Source organism: Mauremys mutica, chromosome 7 (assembly GCF_020497125.1).
Source record: "Mauremys mutica isolate MM-2020 ecotype Southern chromosome 7, ASM2049712v1, whole genome shotgun sequence".
NCBI lineage: Eukaryota > Metazoa > Chordata > Testudines > Geoemydidae > Mauremys > Mauremys mutica.
In genome coordinates this window covers 58,547,588-58,570,290 of record NC_059078.1, presented here as the reverse complement: position 1 = coordinate 58,570,290, position 22,703 = coordinate 58,547,588, and the positions used below count along the sequence as shown (strand labels likewise).

Below are 22,703 nucleotides of genomic sequence, written 5' to 3'. Positions count from 1 at the left end.
AGATGGCTGGAAAGGGCTCTTCTCCTGATGGAGTTTAGTTGATTAATTTCCCTCTCTCTCCTACAAGTCCCTTTTCCCCTTGCACTCCTGTTCACCCCTCTCCTGCGGGCAGGTTTATTTTTAGCTGTGATAAACATTCTGAGGTTTATTTAATTGCAGTTTCATTAGGACAATGTGTTTCTCTTCACTTTGGTTCCTGAAAGACGCTGGCCTATGGTAGAACAGCTCTGCCTTCCTGTTCCGGCTCATCACAGGGGAATAGGCAGAGGGTGTGCAGGGGAACTGAGGTTCCTGCCTGTCCGATCCAGGAGGAACACTCAGGGATCCAGATTCAGGGAGTTCAGCAGCTTGGGGGTAGGCCAGCCAGGCATGGGGTGCTCAGTGGGCTTGGATTTAAAGTGCCATTGCACCCCAGGCCCAGAAACACATGTAAGCAGGAGAATCCAGCACAAAAACTCATTCAAAGGTGTTTCAGCTGCAGTGTCTTTATAGTGAAGCTACAGCTAAAAAAGGAGGGCAGGGACAGAGGGGTCACAGCCTCCTTGCTGGGCCTTAGCTCCCAATTTTGTCAGGACTGCAGGAATAAGACTAAGGGCAGAACAGAATCTTCTGCTGCAAAACCGCTCAGTGTAACTCCCCTACGTTTCTGATCTTAATGGAATGGCAACAGGAACCGAGGCAGCCCATTAATCACTAGAAGATAAACAGCAGCAGCAAACCAGTTACCCAGAGTACAAATCCATTACAGGACAGGAGAGTAATCTGCTGTCCTCTATAGCCTTGCGGCTGTGTGTAGTGCTGGACTGGCTGAGCAGCATGTGCAGGCGCACTCAGGATGAAATGGTTCCCCATCCCTCTGCTCAGGCTGAGTCAGTTTATTATAAACCCTTTTTCTTGGTTTGGCTCTTGCACTCCCAACTGCCGGTGGGCTCTAACCCCAAACTCGGGCTTGCTGGGAGATGACACGTCTGCTGGCTTTGGGACACTTTTCCCCCTGCCAAAGTCCTTGGGCCCCTGGATGTTTGTTGCCTTAGGTTTGGTTGTTGGGGTGTTTTTTTAACTGCCTGTTTATATGGCTGGACAAGTGGCTCCCTCGCACGTGCAGATATTTCTGTAACACTGGTTTGTCACTGTGAGCGTTGCTGGGAAAGTGCCACATTAACCCCTGGCAAAGGGAACTCCCAGCCTTCAGGAGACAGAAGGACAAGCTGACTTTCCAGCCACGTTTGACTCTCAGGTGTCGCCCTAGCTCGCTGATCACTTGGCCTGGGAGCCAGGAGCACTGTCACTGAGTTAGTGAGTCATTCAGCTCTTCTGGGCCTCCATTTCCTGTCTCTAAAATGGTGCTAATCATCCTGACCTATCAGGGGCGCTGCATTTCTGTGCTTCCAGGTCCTCAGAGAAGAGGTAACAGGGAAATGCACGTAATTATCAGATATTGCCTAATGCATTGTTGAATAAAGAGTGCCGATGCTGTAGGCAGCTCAAAGGATGGGCTATTCTTTTACTTCTTGCCCCTATTAATGGGCAGGCCACTGGGGAGGAGGGTGATCATTTAACCCTTGGTCCAGGACAAGAGGTTTAATAAATCACTGGTGACATGTGGTGGTGGATTGTAATGATTACTGTGGAAATGTCCCAAGGATTGACAGCTTCATGTCAGTGTGTCCAGGGCAAAGAATTAGGATGGAATTAAATGTCCTTTATGCTTATTTGATGGTCTGTATTGTGTGCCCCAAGGGAAGAACTGTGACTTAGTGTCCCATACATAATAAGCATCCACCCCAGAAGGGATGGAATGCTGTTTTATATGCTTCCACTGAAACCGTGATGTATCTAGTGCCCCGAGGGACATTCACAGCTCCATTGAAGTGAAATTGTATTGGGTCTGAAAGAATCTCTTAATCGAGAGGGCAGAGTAGAATAGAGCTGGAATACAGCATGTTCCTTAGTTGGGATATCCCAAAGCAGTTTGCAAAGTAATATGATGATAATAGGAATCTTTATACTCTTTAATGCTACTGTTAAAAGGTATCAAGAAGGTTGACCAACTGGTCAACCAAAGCAGGAAATGTAGGTTTTATTCCTTGTCTCCCGCACTTAGTGGGTTTCCGTGGCCCTGTGGATCCTCCCCTTAGGCTGGACGGGGGGATCCGTTAGCATGGGGCGGGCTTCCGCCCACCCCCTCTCCCAGATAACCCAATAGATACACATTGTAAAGTAGTTACTAAGCAGCAACCAGAAACTTGGCCTCCCTGCTTCTTTCCACACCTAATGTTATATTTTGCTGTAGAATATACCTTTTAAGAATCTGCAAAACCCACTATAGATCTTGCTATGCCGGACAATTTTCCTGTGTGGTACGTGGATACTTAGGCCAGATCTATGCTACAAACTTTTGCCAGCCTAGCTTGTTGCAGGGGTGTAAAGAGGTGTGACCCCAGACCAACAAAGCGGTGCTTGCAAAAATGCTTAGTATGGATGTGTTTATACCAGCAAAATGCTCTGGTGGGGGGCAGGCATAAGCTACACCAGCAAAAGCGCATTTTCACTGGCATAAGCTATGTCCTCACTGGGAGCACTTTGCCGATATAGTATCTTGGTATCGTTATACTGCCAAAACACTCCTAGCGTAGACATGGCATAAGGCAATAGGTGCTACAGAAGAGGTTTTTTTAAGAAAAAATAATCACACTCATTTTGGTGGGGGTGGGGTTGAAGCTCATTTACCTAGAAATTCTGTCTGAAGAAAATCTTGAGATTTAAACAAATGACCTGGTAAAATGGAGAGAGATTCCGTGTTTGTCTAATTTGTACATACCCATAGTACGGATCTGTATTCACTGATGCCTCATCTGATTCTGCAGCCCTCACTCATAGGCATATTCGTATTGATTTCAAAGATGTTACTCACATGTACAGCCTCGGGACCAGGCCTATATCAACATGGTAGAAACTGCACTGCTGAAGCTAAAAATGTACAATGAACTCTGACACCCTGGTTGAGGTGGAGGCAGCAGTCAGAAATAAAGATTGCACACAGAACCATGCAGAGAAATGAGAGCCAAACACCACCTGTTAAAGCCCTTTCTCTGACAACCTAAGATCAACATCCTATACTCAACTGAATGAAACACACAAGAACTGTCTCTTCCACTCATGGAATGAAGATTTAGGGCCAGATACTGGCTTTGAAGATTTAGGCCTGGACTAAGCAGGTTTGGGGGTTTTTTTAGGACTAATACACTATTTTGGTGGTTTTTTTGTTTTTTTTTAATCCTGAAATAATCAAACCAGGCCAGTTCTTAGAATGGATACAGTTACACTGCTATAAAGGTGCTTAAATCAGTATAGCTTATGCCTGTAAACTGAGTTTCTCAACCAACTGATAGTGGTACCAAAACTGCAGCCAAGCCCTTAGTATAGAAGTATATTACCCTCTGTCCAGCCATGCAACTTCAGCTGATGTCACTAAGCTTTGTATGCAGATGAAAGGCAGCATATGACTCAGACATTGCTGAAGACATAAAGGGGCCTTACAATTAGTAAGCCAGCTTAAGGCAGCCCCTAATTAAGAGAAATGAGAATGATGCACAGCACCAAAGGTAAGAAACAATGAGCCACTTAATTTGGGTGTAATGCACTCTACCTATCTCTAGCTTTGGTGGAGTGACTGCCGTGGAGCTGATCTATTTTACAATCTGCCAGCATTTCTGTAATGCATCTTTTTCTTTTGAGAGAAAGAGAGGGGATTGTAACTTACATAGACATTTATTTTGTGATGAATATCAACAAAGACCAACACAGTCCAGTGGAATTTTGGTTTGGGGCTGAGCTGACTTTTTTTTTCAAAATCAGTGTGGAGTGGAATCGGCAGCAGTGTCTTGAAGGGAGAATACTGAAAATGCCAGTGGAGTTTGATACCCTTATGTGCCCGCCTCTCCAAAGACAGGCTGAATTGGTTATTGCAAGATTGCACAAGAGGGTGGTTTGCTTTGAAGGAGGTGTATGGTCTTAAAGTGCAAACCCACAGCATTGGAGGGGTTTAGTGTCAACTGCATCTGGCAACAAGATTTCCTGAGTGTTATTTTCTCCAAGCGATTCATACTTTAAAAAAAAATCTGGCAATAAATCCATTATGCAGCACAGATCACCTGACAATAAAACAAGCCGATGATCTCAGAGCACAATGTACAGAAGAAAAGGGGATACAATACACTTCCGTGGACAGTCCCTAGATTGGTATGACTCAGGAGAGCGCATCTCTGTGATCTATGCTAGAACTTGCTTCCCCAACTCCTCAGTCTGACAAAGCTGGAGTTTATGGACCTTGCAACATGCCCTGAAGGTCAATTTGTTTATGCAGTCATTGTTTGAGGGGGGGCAGTGTGTGTGTGTGGTGGGGGGGAGTTACTGTTTGTAGTGAGGAGGAGCTTCCTTGTTAGCTGATCCTGTAATTCCTCCATGAACAGCCCTCCCGCTTGGCAAATCAGTGTACAGAAGGTTTGCAGGATTGGGTCCGTGGGCTAGCTGATATCTTGCATTGTAAATGTGCCAAAAGATAGTTGATCCATGTTTATAAATAGTGGGGAAGAGAGGGGATAATTAAAATCTATCAATAACTAGTGAGCACCCATCACAACAAAATATATCAATATAGGGCCCAATCCCAGGTTCTGAACTCCCTGTGCAGCACACCCTCAAATGTCCTTGCTTACAGTCCAAAGCTAACTACATTACACACACAAAAGCAGTGTCCCTCTTGCTTAATGTTGCAAATTATCAAAAATAATCATGATGGTGAGATTCTAGAATAATTTTTTTGTTCTTCATTTTGAGACTCTGTCATACATTGCTTCCTACATTTGAGCCTCGGAAGGTATGGAATTTTGGGTGCGTAAGAAAAACAGGATCAGGTCCATAATTAATTTGTCAAACAATTATTGTGCCTAGGAAAATCTTTTCAAAACAGTTAAATGACCAAAACTTCCCATTTGCTAGTTTATGTCCACATTAGTTAAACAATTCAATGATTCCTCCTACTTCTGGAATTAAAATGGTTGCCCTGAGAAATATCTTGGCCTCATCAAAATCAAAACGTGTAATTGCTTACCATCTAATGTAACACACAACTTAGTGGCACTGAGTACAGATTCCTAAGGATTTGTACCCTGCATTCACTGGTAGGGGTGCATAATCCCCAGTTTGTTTTAGTGTTAACAGACATCTGAGCCAATACACTGAGCGTCCTGAATAGGAGGCAGAGGCATTTTTTTTAATACTGTCATTTAAACCCACCAACAAAAAATTAATCCACAGAACCCTTTTAAACTTGACATGAAAGTGTATATATGACCCTTTATCTTACACCTAAAATTTCCTTTGACCTTAGCGTGGATTCTGTACACAGATCAGGAGTATTATATGACCCTGTGAATCAAACTTAAACCGAAGGTGTTGATTCAAATTTAGTCCAACATTTAGGTTTTGTAAAATGGACATTTTGCTATTAACTTCAGTTGCACCAGGATCAAAGCCAACCTAATACAAAACCTCAGTCCCCCACAGAAACGAGCCAGGAATTTATTTTAACAGCAAATTAAACAAATGCAAATATCCCTGTAGTATCTGCAGACCAAACATAGCAGCATCGAAAACCCAAAAACGAAACTAATGGAACAAAGGGGAAATTAATTTCATGTGATTTTCCATGTCCAAACTCAGAAACAAACAGAAAAAAATGGCTACAAATAAATAAAGCATTTTAAAAGTGTTCTAATCTGTGGTCTTTTTAGTAAAAATGGGTAAATAAATGTGTTTAAAATAAGATTTTTAAATTGACAAATTCTTTAAATTCACAAAACTAGGTGGCTGAATCTCCATTCTCCCCTATGACCATATATTTTATACAAGGATCACTTGTCATTTAGCACCACTATATATTTAAGGATCACTAAAAAAAGACTTGTTACAAAATATGTTGTGTCCCTCCCTGATGCAGTGGGGATAGATAGAGATGGCGTGCAGACATCAGGGGTACCTTTAATTAGAAATGTGTTTTTAAAAAATGTAAGTTAAAAGTAATTTCCGGTCCTATGCTGGCTCATTTGATTTAACAATCGCACTTTCCTATTTTCAAATTTCAGTCCCCTCTCGCTGTGTGATAGGACCAACCAGTGAGAGGAAGCAGACTAACTGTGGGCCCGATCTAGCAAGCAGCACAGGGTAGGCAGATCCCTGCACTCCTAGGAAGCTCCATTGACCTGAGTGGCAGCAAATGGAGGCAGGAGACTGCCTGTGTGGAACAGTTTGGAGGCTCAGGCCCTATGTGCGGAAACAATGAAACAGACCATACAAAGCGCTACTGAATGCACAGAACGAATAAACTAAAACAGAGATGTTTCTCCAATCCTTCAGTTACTGGAATCGGAACATTATTTCAGAGAAATGGTGTTTTAAAATTTGGTGTCCCTTTCATTCAGGATGTCTCAAATAGCCACCGATTTTAGGGGCCAGTCTGAGACATCGAGGGCCCAATAGTCGTAATTGGCAAGCCCCCATAATTCCAGTCGAGGGCAATGGGAGCTGTGGAGTGCTTGGCATCATGGCAAAATCCAGCCCAAACTGTGACATTGGGCACTGGAAATTAACGGCTGCGGGTACATCTACACTGCAAAAACAAAAAATGCATCAGCGGGTCTCAGAGCCTGGGTAAAGGGATTTGGGTGCGCTACCGGGCTAAAACCAGCAGTGTAGACATTTCCACTGGGGCTGGAGCCCAGGCTCCGAGATCCAGCCTCATCTCCAGATGATAGAGCCCAGGCTCTGGCCTGAATCAATTGACTTGGGCTCTGAGATTCACTGCTGCTGGGGGTCAGTTTACTGTGTAGATGTACCCTTACTGTCTCTGCCTGCTCCTCCAGCTGTAAAATGGGGATAACACCACTTGCCTGCCTCACAGACAGTCTGTGAAATGTAATTGCTTGCAGAGCATTCAGAGATGGTGGACGGTGCACCCAGTAGACCTGGGTTCTACTTCCAGTTCCTCCACTGGCCTGCTGGGTAACCTTGAGCAAGACACTTCACTGCTCTGTGCTTCAGTTTCCCCATCTGCAGAAGGGGGATAATGATACCCACCTCCCTTGTAAAGGGCTTTGACAGCTACTGATGAAGTGCTACAAAATACTAGGAAGTGTTATTAAAGGAAAGGCACCTAAGAGCAAATTAAAAGTGTATGGGCCCAATCCTGTTCCTACTGAAACTAGTGGCAAAGCTACCCCTGGATTCATCAGTGTAGGATTGGGCATTTTTGTGCAAATATTTAGGGAAATAAACAGAATGAAAGTCCTGACTGACCCAGTTGTGAGAGAGGGGGGAAGACTTCCCATAATAATTAATATCTCATCTAAACACTTTTCACCAGTGGAGCTCAAAGTACTTTACAAAGATGGTCAGTACCTTTATCCTCATTTTGCAAATGGTGATCCCCATACAAGCTTTTTAAATCTAACAGTAACAGGATCATTTCTCAGTAGCTCTCTAATGTTAAAGAGCTGATCTATTTCCCTACAGAAAGGCAATGTTTAAATATTTAATTACTGTACATACTGCAAAATGACAGCTCTGTATATGAAGATATAACAGGAATCTCTGTTCTGGCTAAATCATATTCATCCTCTTGCTGGAGGCTTTCCCTTAGGTTAGACTGAGATGCTGATTTCAGATAACTCTGCCAGAGAAGAGCCATGTTGCCCCATACACCCCCCCCAGCCTTTCTGTTGGCCCTCAGACTATTGATCCTTCAGTAACAGACATGGGGCTCCCTTAAATACATCAAGGAGTCCAGCAGCTAATAACCAGCTTCATTCAATTCCCAGTCACATTATTATCCAATCTGCCAGAGGCATTAATATTCAGAGGTGAAATGGGAGGGAGGACAAGGGTGCCGGGGAGGGGGAGCACAAATAGGAAGAGGGGAAATCAAACGGCAGCCTGGTGTCATCAGAATCCTCTTTTCTAGTCTTCTAGAAAATCAACTAATTTCAGCAATGTGTTGACAGGAGAGTCTTTCTGAATAGCCTTCGCATTAACTTTGATTCCAATTTGTAAACATGGAGCATGAGCAGATGAATGGAGTGACAGAATGCTGCACAGAATTTCTGCTCCTGGTCCCCTCTCTGCACCGATTCCAAATAGGAGGTTCACTCCTGCCAGGTGCTGCGTCCTCTCAGCTCCCAGTGAGCTCAACAGATGTGCAGGGTGCTCAGTACCTTTTAGAACCAGGCCCCAAATAACTAACAGCATTTATCTTCCTCTTTAAAAAAGGGAGGAAATAATTGAGCCCCCACCCAGTTACACTCCAGTTATTTCTAGGCTACCTTATAGTTCAAGTCTCCTCTCGCATTCACGACCATTTCCCTAGACCAGGTCTGCAGAACCACCATAATGCCCCATTCCCGAACCAGGGCTCCAGCCCTCATTCACCGTCTAATAGGCCAGATTCACCATTTGTGCTCATCTCCTGTCCCTACAAGCCAAGGTTCATATTCTGGGTGAAATCCTTTCCGTGGGAGTCAGGGCTTAGATCCCATATTCATCCCATCCTCTGGGCCAGATCTCCTATTTCTGGTTCCTCTCTCTTTCTTTCTGGCAGTCTCTGTACTCAGGTTCACCCCTCTATCATAAGTTTTTTGGGACGCTGTTCACAGAGAGAGGAGCATTTCCTCATATTGTTTCTGATTGCACGCAGGGAATATTAACTGATCCAGCTGCAATCCATTCAGAGCTTTTAGAGCTATTGATTACCTGCTTTATACTCTAGAGAAAGACTATATATTAAAGGAGCATTGTAACTATTTCTCTGCCAGAAGAAAAGATACTGGCTCTAAAGAGGAATACAACTCAGATATGAAAATTTAAATGGGCTCTGAATGAAGAATGTGGAGGGTCTGGACTGCAGTTCCTCAAAGGTCTCCTTTGTGAAAGGCAGGGGAAACTGTTATCTGGCTCAGACCCTCAAAGGTATTTAGGTGCCCAACTCTGCCCTGTTGTGAAGGCACCCAAATATATTTGAGGATCTGGGCCCTTCTTTTTTAGGAGAGTTAGGGATAGCTCAGGCAATTGCAAATAGAAATCAGGGCCTTGTCACTTACTCAAATTTACCCCACGTTCAACATATCCACAAGCTGTAACTATCTGACAGGGGTTTGGTGGCCTTGGTATGTGGGGCCAGTTCCCAGCAGGCACGTGTCCAACACAACCACACATCACCACCAGTTTATACCACTTGTCCCCCTTCTTAGCATATCACAGCGGACAGAGGCCAAGGATTCAGCATGTTATGAAGGCACAACTCCCCTCCGCACCATCAATGTGGGTCCTCCTGGTCATAGTGGAGGTTTGGCAGGACAGCGTATGGATAAGTTGTTCTGGTGACTCCCCTCCTGCCAGCTGTACCTGTTCTGTGGATCAATAGATTTCAGTTGGCTAGCCACTCAGCCCAGCACTTTACCCACACAGGGAGTGCTAAAGAAGCTGCGAGTGAGCATCACTAAGGGCATCTCTCGCTACCCTCTGCCAGGAGAGGGTCTGGCTGCATCTCAGCAGCTGTCTCCTTTAATCTACATCAGGGAATTTAATGAAGACACTGAAATCTTGACCTTCTTTGAGGGCATGGGCTACAGAGGAATGCACTACATGTTTCGGGCTGGTCCATCCCAAAGGAACCTATGAGCTACCTCCTCCAAGAGATTAACAACAAAGATATCCATTCCTCCCCATACACAGTGGGGTTTGGTCTTTGCACTGCTTTAGTGATGCCAGTTTAAGCTAAATTGATAGAAGGTCTGCAAGCAGTTTTAATGGTACCACCTTTTGGGGGGAGGTGCCAATGTGACTCTGTGTAGCTAAACCCATTTAGTTCGATTGTGCAACTTGGGTGTGGACAAGGCTTTTGGCAGATGGAGAACTAGGGTTTGTCTGCTCAAGTGGCCCCTCCTAAACTCAAATCCTTGAGCTTCAGCTGCATAAGCCTCATAGAGCCTCTAGCTCTAGCTAGATGTCTGGTCTGATATTTAGCTGTGAACAGAGGTATACGAACCAGAGTAATGGTCTTGCAAGAGTTTGAGGTTAACCCCATGCACACAAACCAATTACCTCCTCTGGGGGTTAGCTCTAGGCTTGCCCAAGAAAATCAAAAGCTGTGTTTAACAATAACAAAGAGCTGGCTAGAAAGTGGTGGAATTTTCATGGTAACATTGTTGAAAATTTGAGAAAGGTCCCCAGACTGTAACCCCAAACCTGTGGAAGCAACCTCCCAGTGGCCACAGCGAAGTGCAGAAAGACAGATCCTCTGGCTAGGGGTCTCCAGGGACCAGCCCTAGGCAATAAAGCAAAGGCTGAGGGGACTGGGGCAGAACCTCAGTGCACCGGTACATGCAGGTGGGGTAAATTTCACCCCCTAGCTGGGCTTGCTCCCCGCCAGCCGGACCAGGCCCATCCCTGGTATTTCTGCCTTTCTCCCACTCCCCTAGGCCCAGGGTTTCACGGAGCAAACGCTGCTTCCAGCGATCGGCCCCGCTGACTACTTCCACCGCGGCCTAAGGGAGAATCCAGGCCGGGCTCGCTGCCTCCTAGCAGGCTGCCCCGGGGTGCGCTTTTCCCGGGGGGAGAAGCCGGCTGCAGGAGAGGCCCCGATCCAGCGGGCTGGGCCCGGCTCGGCAGCACAGAGCGGGCGGCAGGCGGGTCCCTTCCCAGGGGGAAGGGCGCGGGGTAAGTGGCTGCTTATAAAGGGGGAGTTTGCCGTGGGGCGGCCCAGTTCCCCCGGCAGAGGCTGCGGGCAGCACGGGGCAGCTCTGGTGCATGCGGCCCCGGCCGCGGAAAGAGCCCCGCGGGCAGAGGACGGGCTCTGGGCTGCAGCCAGGGGCTGGGGGCCCGGCCAACCCTCCCCGCTGTCCCTGCGGGGCTCACCCCGTCTCGGGACTGCCTCAAGCAGGGCCTGGCACGTTCCCTGCGGCTAGAGCCCCGCGCTCCGCATCCTGCAGAGCCCCGGGGGCCCGGCCGCTCCACCTCAATCGGGAGCCCCCCCGGCGGACCTGGGAGCCGAACCCACCGGCCAGCTGGCTACTAGGCGCATCAACCCGCCGAGCAATGGCTGAAGCCGGGTGGCCAGGACAGGCCGCAGCCCCGTTGCCACCAGCGCTCGGCTCCTTTCAGTGGAGGCTGGAAGGAAGGAGCCGCGGCGCCCTGCCCCGGTTGGGGCTGCTAGGAGGGGGCCTCCGGCTGCGTGCTGGAGGTGGAGGGGGGCAAGCTGCATTCTCTGTAGGGCCGGATCAGGGCCCCACTAGTCTGCTCCCTCCTCCCCCTGAACACCCTTCCTCTCCGCTCCCCCAGCCAGAGGAAGGGCCTGGCCCGGGAAAGAACCACTGCTCTTCCCAGGCTCCTCCTGGCTTGTGGAGGCAGGTGGGGAGGCGCTGGCACCTCCAGGGCCCTGAGGACGAGCCAGGTGCCCGAGACCGGGAGACCCACAGGCATGGAGGGCCCCGTGGGGGCTGATCTGGAGGGCCCGGCCCTGGGGGAGGTCCGTGCTCCTTAGTGGTGCATGGGCTGTTTTATTCCTGCCGGCTGCTCGGCTCGGAGAGATGCTGGTTTCTGGGACCCCCGCGGTGTTAGAGAACAAGTCTAGGGGGGCCGGGTTCCCCTTCTGCTCCGCTCGCCAGTTCTGCAGAGAAAGCGCACAGGGCTGGTGGGTGTGACACTGGGGAAGGCATCTGCAGCCCCCTGAGCAAAGCAGCGAAACAGGACAGCGCTTCTCGCAGCCAGCCCCTGGGGACCCCGGTCCAGCAGCTGCAATGGCGGGAGATCCCCTTTCCCCAGCGATGGGGTAGGGGGGCCTGACACTCTCTTAGAGGGTCACCCTAAAGGAACTATATATACACACAACTCTAGAAGGCCACACACTAGAGTCACTCCGTACAATCGGATGCAAATATAGTATCTGCTTGTGATTTGGCCTGCTATAATACGGCCCGGTGCAAATGCTTTTCTCCGCCGTGAAAGTGCTGGGCGAGTCCTGGGCATATACCTGCCCTGTTTGTGGGCATGAATCTAGAGAGAGAATTGCAAGGAACAGACAGGCTCGCGTGGGTGCGCTCCGAACCGGGTAATAAACATTTAAAGCAGAGGCCACGCTGCAGGATTCTACCAAATATTCGTTGAATGAAAATTAACTTGGGCTGGAAAAATTTCTATCGCTTTCGATTATTGCAGGTAGTCAATAGTGTACAGAGAAACACGCTATTTATTGCTATATTATATACACACTATTTCCCTGTTATTAGACTAATATACACAATTATTTACTGATTGTACACTATAATTCATACTATATTATACACTGTTTTCTGTGATTAGTAGAATACAAACAGCTAATACACAGGATTTAATTATTTTATACTAGAATTGATACTATATTATATACACACACGGTTTCCTTGTTAGTAGAATATAGACAACTAATATACACACTATTTACGTATTATTTTATACTAGAATTGATATGATTTGTTCTGTATACACGCTATTTACTCGTCTGTATTGTTCAAAGTAAATCTAAACAACTTTACTAAAATTAAATGATTGGTACTATATATAGTGTGTACATATACGTAATTTAGCACTAGTAAATCGTGCATATTTAGCGTTAAATTGTATACGATGTAAAATTTAATATTACGTAGCAATTGTTACTCCTGTCCATTACAAATACTCCTCGTTGCTAATGCACACATTATAATACGGGTTTTTTTTTAAACGGAAGGTCTCTTTAAGAGCTCTTTGGTGGCGATTTCAGTTCATGTCAAATCTTGATGTTTAAATGTGAGGCGAATGAAAACGTGGCGTGGGGAAATGCGTAATAATTGGATGTGGAGAAGGTGGACGCGCCGGGCAAGGAGTTTGTTGGAGCCGCTGTTTGTCTGTAACGAAATGCGCAGCGAAATAGGATTGAAATCCGGTTTCAGTGCCCGCATTTCGGCCGGGGAACGCAGGCCTTAGAACTCGCTCTTTACTTGGGACATTTTAATGTTAAAGGAAACCCTGCCGACCGCTGCTCGGGGCTGGATTCGTTCAGTGAGCTCTGGATTTTATTTAAAGCAAGGGAGCAACTTCAGCGCAGCATCCGGATTCCGCAGAAATAATGGGGGTTATGGAGGGGGGGTGACTCTGGCTAGGTATGCAAGGCTGCAGCACCCATGCGAGGGGGTGCAGGAGAACTGCCCAGCCCTCCCTCCCCTCCGAGCTGGGAGCTGCAGGGAGGTCGCTTTGCTGTAAACAGGAGCTAGTTCGTTACATAAATATCATTTATCCAGCTGTCCAAAAGCCGTCGGGCTGCTTTCCTCTTCCCAGGCGGTGGCTCCCCGCCTCTGCTCCCCCAAACCCTCTCCCCTGGACTCTGCCACCAGCTGAGTTAGCAGCCCGGAATGGCATTATTTACAGCGAAACCCCAGCTAAGTTAAACAGCTCTGCCCCTCTCTCTCGGCTAAGTGGAAAATGACTAAGTTTAGAAACGGCGGCCGGGTGTCCCGAGCTAGTGCCCTAGGAAGTAAAGCCTGGCTGGACTGGAGGCGATCTAGGCTGTAGAAACGGAGCAACATAAACAGACCAAAATAGGCTAGACCTTCGGAGAAGGGTCGCTTGGCTTAGCCCAGCTCCCCGCAGGCCTCCATGCTGAAGGCGCTGCGCCCTGCTACCAGCCCGGCTAAGAAAGCCCGGTGAATAGCATGCCCGTCTGTTTTCCAAAACCGGATTTTCAGGGCCCGATCCTGCCTTTTCCTGCTGACCCACGTAAGTGTCCCCACCACAGGGGGGCCCGCGGGGAAGTTAGAGGTGCAGAAGGACTGCAGGGCTGCGCCCGTGGCAGAGCTGGCTACCTGGCAGTGCCATGGGACGCGAAGGACGGACAAACACCTCTCCGTTAATCCGTTCCCGCGGGTGCTCTTTCTGCGGGACGCGAGGGCAGCTTTGCAGAAGTTGCAGGGAGCTGACGCCTGAGTTTTAACGGGGAAAACGGGCTCGGAGAGCTGCATGCCGCAGCAAGGCGTCGCGGCGATAAGTGGCTGGGGAGCACTTACAGCGGTTCCAGATGCTGGTGCTGCCGGGTGGCCTTAATCCTGGGCAAAGGAGGGCAGTTTGCCCCCGCCCCAGCGCCCGGGCTCCTCCGCGCCTGTCAGACGGTAAGTCCCCCTGGCTTGCTGCTGGGCACTCTGCGCTCTGTTAGCCTGTGACTCATGGAGAGAGGCGAGGAGGAGGCGGATTCCTGTCGACTGACTCCCATTCACTGTGGCCATTCACTTTATGGAAGGCAGCAGGCGCCCCCAGCCAGCTGCTCCCCGGCTCTGCGCGCTCAGCCCGCCCTATTTCCAGCTGCGCGCCCCAGCCCAGGCACCGGCCCTGTCCAGCTGTGAACCCTCAGGCACCGCCCCCAGCAGCAGGGACCCAAACACAGGCCGCTGATTTGCATTCAGAGGTCCGCCCATCTAATTGCCCGCTGGGGTGGTTAGGCTCCGCCCCGTCTCCCTCTATCCCCGCCCACTAGAGCTGCGCGAAGTGAGTGGTAGGGGAGTTGCTGCGCAGGCTTTGGGATGCAAAACTCGGGGGTGTTTCGGGGGAGCCGGCGCATTGCCCAGGCCTCAGCTGGCTGGTCCCCGCCTCTTAGCCCCCCATTCAAGGGCTGTCCCTTCCTCTCGTTCCCAAACCTTCAGCTGCTCCCACCCAGTAGGCGCAGGGCTTCCACCACGTGCCCGAATGCAGAGACTTCCCTCCAGTTGCACTGTCCCTGGGGAAGGCGAGAATGGTCAACCAGCTGATTTTGCAGAGATGCCGGCATCTTTTATCCTGTTGGAGACCTGCATGGGGATAGGGTCTTTGGGAATATTCGGTACCATGGCAATGGTGTTTTTTATAAACACCATAGAAAGACAGGACAGATTGTATTCCTTGGGTTCAAATATAAATCTCAGCTTACTTTGAAAGAAATGTAGGAAATAAGTCTCCTTCTCAGCCATAGTTTGATCCTGTTAACTGCTCTGCTGCACCATCCAATGTATAATGATTTCTTTCCATAGTTTAGCATTTAAAGTTTGGTTTCTCTAAAATCCTTCTCAGAGGCTTGCTCACTTCAATAAGATTTTGCAAAATATTTTGAGATCTAGGAGGGAAAGCTCCTCTACTTTTGCAGCTGTATTGGGCATTTTCCCTGCTTCACAGATGGAACCACCGCCACGGTTGTTTAGGGAAAACGTAACATATCAAACAAGTGGTTGATCATACTGGTGGAATGCTTGTAATAAAGGGCCAAAGTGGAAGTCAATAACATAGTAATAACTTGCACTGTCAATACATGCCATTTTCTCCAAAGCTAGGGCGACTAACCCTAGAATATATGTGATATTTTCTAATTCAGTTACATTCTGCCAGCCTAAATATCCCTGGCAGTTTTACAGTCTAGTTCTTCTCCTATTGAAGTAAACTGCAAAACTTCCATTCTCTGTATGGTGGTGCAGGACCCTGGCCCTTAGCTGAATGGATATTGTCTTCATGTCCTGTCCTGATGTGTTTGTACAGTGTTAAGCCTGATTCTGCAAATACTTGCACATATCTGGTGCTTAATTTTAGGCACAGGAATAGTGCCATGGACTTCATTGGGACTTGCAAATGCACAGACTAAGCATGTGTGCAAGTGTGTGCAGGACTGGCATTTTAGCTGGCATGTTCCAACCTAGGGTGTCTCCCCTTTCCTGGAGATTACTGCATGGAATGGGTTTACCAGTGGAAGGTGTTTCTGGCACTGGATGGGGGAATACCTATTTCTGTATTCAGTTTTTCTTGAGGTCACTTCCATGTCAGCCTTTCCTGAGATTTATGATGCCAAAGGTCACCCTCTAGCTCTCACCCTGATATGTTTTAGAGATTAGGAAGTAATGTTGTGGGGAGTGAATTTAACTCTCTGTGATTTATGAGCTGTATTTAGAGAGCCTGTTAAATGCATAACATGACATATGGATATGTATGGAAAGATGAATGTGCCAAAAGCAGGCATATTACAACAAGCAGGTTGTAAGGATTTAGGCTTTATGGATTAAGTTCAGTAATATGAACATGTTTATCCAACACACAGTGCTGGATAGTAAAAAATTAATTTCTTATCACAATATTGACTGTCACTGGAAGCTGCTGTGTTTTTTCTTTCTTCTTAACATGCAATCATTTTAAGTTTTTGACATGTGTCTTTGGCATTTTATTACCACTATATGACCAGACTGGGGCCACATTCATTCTGAAGTCAATAGTCGTAACAGAGATGAATTTGGTTTCGCTCTAAATTTTATAAAACCTGAGCCCCAGGGAAAATCCTGCACTGACAGAGGGACTGACTAGATTTAGTAGATCTCTTCCACCTAACATCTGATTGCACATAATTCAGCGAAAACATATTTGCTCTTTGGACAGAGGGTGTTTTGTGACTCAACCTTCTTCTGGATTCTGAAGATGCCAGCTGGCAGGTGTACAAACTGTATGATGCTCAGGTACTATTGTGCTGAACGTGATAGAAATGTGCAGACATAAATGCTCCTTTGGAGACATGTTTTGGTTTATCTGATTTAGGAAAGGATCTGTCTGTCATGCAATTCAGCTAGCAGAGCTTGGATCTCATCTTTCTCTTTTAGTTCTTGACGGGTCAAATCTTGAAGTCCTTTCTTACTTGGGCAAAATGCTTATAGCCCTCCATGGGACCTTTGCCTGTGCAAAGACTCCAGGATTTGGTTCAACGTTTTTGCCTTCTGCAGAATTCCAAATGAGAACTTTGAGGGACAGGGTAGCAAACTGAACCAAGTCTTTCCCCTCACAAAGAGTAATCCCTTTTTATTGGGGGAGGGATAGCTCAGTGGTTTGAGCATTGGCTTGCGAAACCCAGGGTTGTGAGTTAAATCCTTGAGGGGGCCATTTAGAGATCTGGGGCAAAAAACAGTACTTGGTCCTGCTAGTGAAGGCAGGGGGCTGGACTCAATGACCTTTCAGGGTCCCTTCCAGTTCTATGAGATAGGTATATCTCCATATATTTATTTAGACTTGTCTCAGTCATGGGATGGGCAAGTGTAGTTCCATTATCACAGTAGAGGAGACAGTGCAGCATCAGTTCTACCAGGGGCGGCTCTAGGCATTTTGCCACCCCAAGCACGGCAGGCAGGCTGCCTTCGGCGGCTTGCCTGAGGAGGGTCTGCTGGTCCCGCGGCTTTGGCGGACCTCCCGCAGGCCTCCCTCCGAAGTCGTGGGACCAGTGGACCATCCTCAGCCAAGCCGCCGAAGGCAGCCTGCCTGCTGTCCTCGCAGCAATCGGCAGAGCGCCCCCCGTGACTTGCCGCCCCAAGCATGCACTTGGCATGCTGGGGCCTGGAGCCGCTCCTGAGTTCTACAAATGTCCTGGGGCAACTTGAGTTTGAACATAAGGTTTTGAGTTGGAGGGAACACCCTGGAAATGACCATGGTTAGGATAACTGATGCATTGCACATCCTCTCCTCTTGGGGATCTGTTTTCTGTACTGGTGCAAGGAGAAGGGCTAGATCAGGGGGTTATATGGTGTGGACCACATTCTTAGTGGAGACTGTCTTGTGTGAGCCTCTTCACAATCACAGTCACTATTTCTAACTGTGTAACATCGCTGCAGCAGCTACAGTAACTGCTTATATTGAAAAGTAATAAGGAAACAAAATGATTTTTCATCTGTTTAATTTTAGCTGCTGGAAACAAGAACCAGCACCATGTCAATGGCTGGTTCTCCATGCACCACTAGCAGGTATCCCATGGACCATGATTTTGAAACTGCTGGACTAGACGATCCTGACCTGAGCTAGGAAATCTTTAACTGGGCCAAATTTCCAGTAAGTGCAAGGCTCACCCTCTAATAGTCTCTCTCGGATTTATCATGGTCTGTCTTTAGCCATTGATTTGAAAATACCCTGTAGTAACAGCTGTTGCTGCTTTGTGCCAAGACTTCTTAGCTATCATCTTGTCTTCCTACAGTTCACTGCCAGAGAGGAAGACCAGGGATTCACCTGAGATCAGGAGACAGATGCTATTACTTTACACAAACACAGTAAAAACAAAAGCAAACTAAAACCACAGTGGAAGTAGCTCTCTTCTCAGCAGAGAGATGACATGCACAGAGAACAAAGAGAAGGAAGTCATTCTGGACCTAAACAAAACTTCTTTTCCCCCAAGTGTGATCACTTTTTTATTGAATAGTAACTGCCCCTGAAAAGGTGAGTACATCATTCTCACTACAGCATCCCTCTTACTGTAACCAAACAAGACTCTGGGATGGAGGAAAGGCCTGGAAGGAAGCCCGTGGGGCTCAACAGACAGGCTACCATCATATTAAATAATTGAACATTCACATATTTCAGAAATAGGCTTCAGATGTTGCTTGCTCTCCTCCTTAGAATAAGGTTGTGTGGATTCAGTTCGTTTCTAGATGCTACAAGGGTTGGTGCTGAATGAGTACCTTGGATAGATGTCTGTCTTGCTGCCTTCTCACTAGCTACCTCTTGACACCTTAGGAAAGTGTGCGACTTTCCCTTGGGGATATCTTAACAAATTTCAAGGGAAGGTTATGGGTTCAAGATATCCCAGACTATACCATGTCATAGTGTTTCTGTGGCACGTGTCCATGAGCCCAGTACTTCACTTTCTTGAGGAGACTGCACCTTTCATTCAGCTAGTGTTTATTGAGGAATGACTTTTCTGGGCACAGGGTTCCCAGTGATAGCCGCAGGATGAAGTTGCTGCTCATATCATTTCCTTATTGCATGTAGCATATTGCATTGAGGACAGCTATCTCCTTGTAGCTTGGGAATGTGTGCACACTTCTCACAGGCTACAGCCTGAACATGTTGTATAGTGTCCATTGGTGCCCTGAGCTAAGACATTGTCTGGTGTTACTCCTCCTTTGGACAGAAAAGGAGTGATTCCTCCTTGGTGTCAATTCAGATTAGAATTGCTAAAAAGTGAAACCTAATTAAATGACTATACATATAGTATATACTGTAGTCTATAGTCTGTACTATACACTATTCAAACCCTCCATCTGGTTTGTCATCATGGTCCTCTCCACTGCCCTGCTGACAAAGACCTGTGCATAGCTCATCCTGAATGGCAAAATAAAGTGGCAGCTCTAAATACTGCCCTGTTGAGTCACGTCTTGACCATGTGTAAATGTCTATCAGCAGGGCTGGCTCTTTCGTACAAGCAGTTTAGCAGCCAACTGAGGCAGCAGAATACTCAGTAACTCTTTGTATGGGTGATTGTGGGCTGGCAGGGGTGGACATTTGCTCGTTTGCCAAGGGTAATGGAACTTGCAAAGCTGGTCCTGTCCATCAATGCAGGTTGCAATAACAGAGATGGCTGGCTGCAAATTATGGGTCTAGTAAACATTGCTAACAAATTCGTGGAGGAGGCTTATATTGATTTGGAGAAGGGTGAGGTAAACAAGAGAGCAGGGCGGGGGGCAAACTTGGTCCAAATGAGGGCCAGTATGGCAGCTGTCAGTCATCTAACAGTAGAGATGTGCCCTATGGCGACAGCCTGGAATTCTCCAGCTTGATCAAAGCAGAGGCCTGGCAGTTTGGAGCATGCAGTGTCCATAGACTGCACCTCCATACTGAAGAGCAGCGATGGTGGGCTGCTTGGTAGAATCACATGGCCTACCGCTCCTGAAGCTCTTCATGGAGTCAGTGTGATGGATCAGCAATTCAGCTGTCTAAGGTGAGATCAGGTCCAGGGGCAATGACTGGATTAATTAGATTGCTGGGCAAGATCTAGGCTTGCTATATTCAGTGAGTTTGCTGTCCCTGGGGCTGACTTTCTATATGCTTCTTGTTGGTTTAAGGAGAACATACAGCACAGAAGTTATTCAGAGGCAGCATCATTGTTCTGGGAGTAGAACCCAGATGTGGTGGTAATAGGAGTCAGAGGCATTCATGCATATTCGTATCCTCTTTGCCTTGATTTAATAACACTGCTTTATAAGAACCAAGTGTAATACCTTTAAAATTCAAGGGACACCCTTAAAACAATGGGCCTGTCCAGGGCTGTGTGTTGCTCTTACATCTGCAAACTCTTTGGTCTGATTTCAGAGTAGCAGCCGTGTTAGTCTGTATCCGCAAAAAAGAACAGGAGTACTTGTGGCACCTTAAAGACTAACAAATTTGGTCTGAGGGAGCAGTGCCACCTGCATGCTCACAGGTTTGAGTAGAGTGATACAGTGTCATGTCAGTGTTCCTTGGTCCAGTACCAGGTTATTGTTACTGTGCTCACTTGGTCGTGGTAGCGTGGTGCTGATCTGATCTGAAGAACTTGTCTGTCCAAATGCTGTGTTACCGTATCAGCATGATGTCAGATCAGGAGCGTGCAATGGTTGGGTTGCAGCTGAAGGCTCTTCAGTGTGGGTAATGCAGTGCTGTATTATGTGTGAACTTTCTTTTAGCCAGACAGTTGTGGTGCCGTATCATATTAATGTTTTTGTCTCCCAACAATGCAAAGCACGTTGCAATGTTTGCTCTTTATCAACACATTGAGATGCATTTGGGTGCATGTGGAAGGTTCCTGGATGGCTCAGTTTCAGGTTCCATGACACGCTTCTATAAATAACAGCTTTGCACCTTACAGGACAGATTGTCATATGCACCTGAACTCTGCTCCTTCCATCTCCAACAGTGAGGGGATATCAGGGATTTCCAGGCCCTAACCCCATGATCTTGGAGGCTTGAGCTAGCTTTTACTGTTTGGAAACTTCTAGCCAGACTGCAGACTTGAGTTCAGCATGCTCCAGCCACATCCCAACAATACAATAACTAGGGGTCACCAAATGAAATTAATAGGCAGCAGGTTTAAAACAAATAAGAGGAAGTTCTTCTTCACGCAGCGCACAGTCAACTTGTGGAACTCCTTACCTGAGGAGGTTGTGAAGGCTAGGACTATAACAGTGTTTAAAAGAGAACTGGATAAATTCATGGTGATGAAGTCCATTAATGGCTATTAGCCAGGATGGGTAAAGAATGGTGTCCCTAGCCTCTGTTCGTCAGAGGATGGAGATGGATGGCAGGAGAGAGATCATTTGATCATTGTCTGTTAGGTTCACTCCCTCTGGGGCACCTGGCATTGGCCACTGTAGGTAGACAGATACTGGGCTAGATAGACCTTTGGTCTGACCCGGTACGACCGTTCTTATGTTCTTATGCCCCCATCTCTGAGGTTGGATAGCACCAGGAGTGGGTGGCACAAAACTGGCCAAGCTGACTGTGTCAGCTGAGAATTCACATATGGCTGGGGGAAATCCACTGCTACCTCACTGAAACATCTTTCTGTCCCCTTTATGCTGCTGGAGCAGTCCCAAAGGGAAGGAGCCAAGGCCCAGCATTTGACCCTCTGTCTTGAGAACTCTGCTCATTACCTAACCTTTGCAACCCCTCTGCAGTAGGTCAGTATTCTAATGCCTGTTTTACAATGAGGAAATTGAGGCACAGAGAAGTTATGTGACTTGCCTAAGGCCACAGTGTTAGGTGTCCCTGGTCTATGCTCAGGTCACTAGCAAATACTGTTTCTTATTCCACCCTTCTTGGTTGGAACACTGATTGCTGGTGGCAATTACCACTGATGGCCTGAAACTTGTAGTTCTGCAAGTTTCTAAATATTCTCATCGCTGTCCATGCTGAGGCGGTGTACAGAAGGCAAGAATGGGGAGGCCAAAATCGAACTACTCACAAAAGAATCAATGTCCACTTTGGGAAGACCTCCAAATCACACCAGCCAGCAGACTGCCTAGTGCTCTTATTGTTCTAGAAGGCAGACAGGCTTCCTGCCTTTTCCTTAAGCATAAAGTCAGGGGTGGAGCCACTTAACTCAGTCCATAAGAGCCTTACCTCAGAACCTTGAGTCAGAGCAACCAAATTTAGTGGCAGAAAACTAAAATCTCTAGGGTATAGGTCAGAGTAGCAACCTGTAACAAACAGCATAATTTCTAGTCCCCACCCTGCTCAGTTTCCATTTCCTGTTTCTATAGACCAGGAGTCGGCAACCTTTCAGAAGTCGTGTGTTGAGTCTTCATTTATTCACTCTAATTTAAGGTTTCATGTGCCAGTAATACATTTTAATGTTTTTAGAAGGTCTCTTTCTATAAGTCTATAATATATAACTAAACTATTGTTGGTTGTAAAGTAAATAAGGTTTTTAAAATGTTTAAGAAGCTTCATTTAAAATTAAATTAAAATGCAGAGCCCCCCGGACCGGTGGCCAGGATCCGGGTAGTGTGAGTGCCACTGAAAATCAGCTATAGACCCTGCCCCAGCACGGGATAGGTCTCCATGATAGCTGCCGAATATTTTGGCCATAAGCTCTGGACTGTCCCTTAAATGGGTGGTACTGGTACACCCCTGGAAAGGCAGGTTCGCTGGTCAGGGGGTGCCAGAACTGGACTGTTCTTAAAAGTAGGGTAATTGTGTCCTACATACATTTTCAATGGATCTTAAGTTCTCCCTCTGATTCTCAGGCAGGCAATACTCAGGCGGTTTTAAGAGGGTTGATGCATTTGGGGTTAGAAGGAAATGGTGACCCAGTCCCCTGCGCACCCCTGCTGGTTAAGTGATGGAAG

At 47.1% G+C, this 22,703-nt stretch overlaps 1 protein-coding gene across 1 annotated transcript in view; it reads right to left on the bottom strand.

Moving 5' to 3' along the window:
• The window catches only part of PITX3 (paired like homeodomain 3), a 43,624-nt gene extending 29,294 nt beyond the window's left edge, over positions 1-14,330 (bottom strand). Inside the window, exon 1 of the mRNA XM_045022687.1 lies at positions 14,130-14,330. The gene's annotated coding sequence lies outside the window, so the exon portion shown is untranslated. The remainder of the gene's footprint in view (positions 1-14,129) is intronic.
• Between the last annotated feature and the right edge of the window lie 8,373 nt (positions 14,331-22,703).